Below are 4,358 nucleotides of genomic sequence, written 5' to 3'. Positions count from 1 at the left end.
TTCGCCCCGACCCTGCTATTGGCACAACCCAACGCGAGGCCACCGACGGTCGATCGTCCGACGAAGGAGGAAGAAGATCCACCGCCGCCGCCAGGGAGGGATCCAGGGACAGCCCGCTCGCGCCGCGCGCCGCCGACCACAGCCGAGAAGGCCGCCCAACTGTACTCGAAGCCCGCACGCGCCGCCACCAGCACCATCACCCCTATGCACGGCGGTGCCAGCTGCTCGCGGCCCTGCTGCACCCAGCCCGCGCCACCGGAGGCAGATCGGGCCAGATCTGACCGGAGCCCACCCGCGCACACCACCTGGAGGACCGGCCAGTGCGAGATCCCGAGAGCCCGCAGCCGCCACGCCGCAAGCCACCGCCAGGCCGCCGGCACACCACGAGAAGACGCGCCCGTCGCCGCCAGAACGGTCGCCGCCGCGTTGCCACCCCGATCCAACCATGGAAGAGCACAGGGGAGAGGAGAGCCCCGCCGCTGCCAATGCCGGCCGGGCTTTGCCCGGTGGCACTTGCCGACGGCGGCGGGGGAGGAGGGACGGGGAGGGGAGGTAGTTTGGGTGGCGGCTAGGGTTGCCCCCGGGCCGCTCGCGGGAGCGACCGGGAGGGGAGGGGAGGGGGAAAATGGTCTTTACCTGACCTCCTATCTGTTTGGTCATAGCAAGTTTGCCGTTGGCTGAGAAATAAATTCCGAAGGAACGTTCCTCAAATATTGCGGTCTCAGTTTTAGGGTCAGGTAGCTATGCATGTGTTTGACTCGTGAAGATGCATTCCGTGAGTCCCAAATCTTTCGAAAATGACTAGCAGAATGTAAGACCAAATAGAACCATTAAGGCCTAAGGAAGGCTGGCAGTCACACAAAGCTAGAATGTTGGATACCGGGCAAATGGCAATCCGCTACCGCAATTCACAAACAAGAGGGCATGGTCATGGCCACACCTTAGATAATGAGAGTTATTTTCTTGTAAGCAAGGTTGCTTTGTAGTTGAGTCGATTGTGAAAGAGAAGTCAAGCGAAAATCTTGACCTTGTTAGGTAGTAGCTTGCTACTTCAAATAGGGCCTACATTCACAACCTCTTTGTTTTGAAGCATCAAATGGCCGTGGCACTTGTTTGGAGCAGATTTTCTGTTCACCGTTGACGAAATACACAACCATCTCTCTAGTCGGTTGAAAGTCCAGCAACAAAGACAACAAGGTGGCGTTTTCGCTATTCTAAACTGAGTTGCAAGATTCCTTGAGGACCTCGGTAATGTTGAACTTTGTCGTGGTGGCCGTGGCCAACGATGCAAGGGTGAGAAGGAGGAGTGCAGCGGTGGCGGCCCTCGGACATGCCATGATTGCTGAGGTATGCACGCAAAGGCTTGGAACAAGGCTGTCCGGTGGTGGTGATGGGTGCAGGGAAGAAGAAATAGCAAGGGTGGTGACAAATTTGGATGCCAACTTTAGGCGTGCATGTGCACTAGTGACTTGAGATTTTGTAGGAAGTTGTAACTACTTACATGACTTGTTATGAAAAAAATTACATGAGCACGTTTGAACATGGGGTATTAGACATTTTAAATAAAAAAAACGGTGATTCAAAAAAATGTTCGTGATATTTGAAAAAAAAATATGATATAACGAAAAAAGTTCTAGTAGGTTATTTTTTTTCATTAAAAATGCACATGGCATTTTAAAGAAATATTCATGTGTTTCCAAAAAATGTCCACTAAATTAAAAATGTTTGTGTAGTTTAACAAAATGTTAACCGGAAAGTCAATTTGGCTCTCGGGAGCACATGCTCCTGGGGCCAAAAGAAAATTTTAAAATGAAAAAAAATCAAGTCACATTTTTTGTGTGTATCTAGTCACATCCAAATGCTACCTGCAATTTTTGAGGCAAAACGATAAAACATTTTGGCTTGTGAAAAAAAGACAAATTAAACACCAAAAGTTATCCCAAAATATCACCCCAATTTTGTTTTTTTGCTGACGAAACACCGCCGCTCCGTTCCGCATAAAAATTGACATGCATGTTTGCGACACTAATATAATCATCGGCAAAAAATCAGAATTTTTGAAAACATTTTTTTTTCATGTTACTGTTCACCCGGGAGCATATGCTCCCGGGAGCCAAAACGCCAGCCCCCAATGTTAACCATTATTAAAAAAATATGCAACGTGTATTTGAAAAATGTGTGTATTCAACAAAGTGATCAAAACATATATTTTAAAAAATGTACATCATGAAAAATGTCAAAAGTGTATCCGTAATATATTTCACGTGTATGCTAAAATGTCCATTGTGTACTGAGAAAAGATAGACTGCATGAAAAAACCCGATTAGAATTGAAAAAGAAACAAAGAAAACAGAAGAATACGAAAACCCCAAAAGTATAACAAAGAAAAACCAAAGAAAACCAGAGGGAAAAGATAAGAAAAGAAAAAAAGGGAAGAAAACTGGAGCAATTCGAGGGAACATAGAACGACATACTAGCAGCTGCACTAATGGGTCAGCCTGGTCTGCTCGCCCGTAAGCGATTCCCAATAGGAATCTGTAGGTGCGAGGCATAGCCCTCACACCTAGGTGCAGCCACACCCTCCAAACAGAATGGGCCTAGCCAAGTGTGCCTCCTCTCTTCTCTATTTTTTCCCTCCATCCGAATGGGCGAAGCCCATCATCTCCCCCACCTTGTTGCTTGCAATTTGGGCCTAACCTAACTGGGTCACTCTATTTCATCACACTTACACTCCCCTAAACAATTTTTTTTTTGGAAATGGAAGGTAGATCGAGTTCTACCTTATATATTCCAAAAGGCTAAAAGGCGAAGCCAAGAAGGCTTGGGTAACGGTCACATACAAGAGCTCATATTATGCACCATGGTGCAGGGCCATGAGCAGCCCGAACAGAAACCAGAAAGAAAGAAGGGGAAAAGAGAAGTGTCAGCAAAACATGACTTAACAGAGCAAAAAGGCTAAGCTAAGCTAAACTATGCTATGCCAACAACGTTTGTGACCAGCAAACAAGAGCAGTTTTGTCTTCTGGGCTGCGGGCGCGGTGGCTCCAAAGAGTTAAGAGCTCAGCTGCATACATCCTGGTATAAAGCAGAGACCAACGCCTTCGATTGAAAATCCGGTCGTTTCTGGCATGCCAAAGGGTGACCATAGCAGCAGCAATCAGAACATGGAGTTTACGTGAAGCTGGCAGGCGCAAGTGAGCATGATGTACGAAAGCCAAAAAATCCACAGAGCTAAGAGCATCCTCAAGAAGGCCAAATCTCTCCCACAAGGAAGAAGCAGAAGCACATCTTAAGGCTATATGGCTGAAAGACTCGATAGCTGGGCATATGTCACAGAAAGCATGCGAGGCAATAGAAGTCCACTGTTTTTTAGCCATATTGTCATGTGTGTTCAGACGGCCCCAGTAGGCCAACCATATGAAAATTCTGTGCTTCAAGGGGATGATTGGATCCCAAACCCATTGTTGAAAGCTGCAGGAGACACCTCTGAATGTCAGCAAGCGATAGAAGAAAGCAGTGGACATTTGCTTGGCATATATAGACGAGATGCGATGATCCTGGTCCGAGGAGGAGGGCTGGATATTGAGCAGAATTCCCATAAGATCAGCCAACTCTCTAGCAGCCGTTTGGGAAAGATTGGGGTGTAACTGGATGACCCACCCGTGATCAGAGAGCTGAGAAGCAACACTGCACCACGCCTTCTTGGCAAAGGAAAACAAAACTGGGAATTCATGGCAAAGACGACCCACGGGTAACCATTTGTCCTTCCAGAAGGATACAAGATGCCCAGTCCCCAAAGTGCAGTGGGAGGCAGCAGTTACCAAAGGAATAAACTGCTTGAAGTTCTTCTAGAGCGGCGTGTCCCTGTGATGGCTACCAGACCCCCTAAACAAAATTCATCACACTTAGACGCACACGTACAGAAAGGAACTTGTTCTCAAAAGAAAAGGAAGTACAGAAAGGAAACACGACAGCCAGGGATCTTCCCCTCCTTTAACTCCTTTTAATTTCCACCATTTCCAAATTTGAAGCAGTGCTGACGTGCGCCCTTATCTCCTCTATGATATTCCTAGTTTCCTTGCCCTCTCGCTTCCTCATTCTCCTAAGAACTCTCCCCAAAAATGATGCTCCATGGACGTCGGTAATCAATCCCAGTGACCTCGACCATTTCGTCCGAGCCCTTGCGGCAAAAGTTTCTCCTCCATGCCGCTACTCCGTTCAGGGAAGAACAAGTTCGTTCCGTCTACCACACACGAATTATTTTGCATCTCCTTTGGATCCATTCACCGAGTGCATCGCATCGATTCGTCAAGCTCACTGAGTACCTCTCCAATTAATTTTGGAGGCTTGTTCCTTGA

Source organism: Triticum aestivum, chromosome 2B (assembly GCF_018294505.1).
Source record: "Triticum aestivum cultivar Chinese Spring chromosome 2B, IWGSC CS RefSeq v2.1, whole genome shotgun sequence".
Classification (NCBI taxonomy): Eukaryota; Viridiplantae; Streptophyta; class Magnoliopsida; order Poales; family Poaceae; genus Triticum; species Triticum aestivum.
This window is presented reverse-complemented; position numbering follows the sequence as displayed.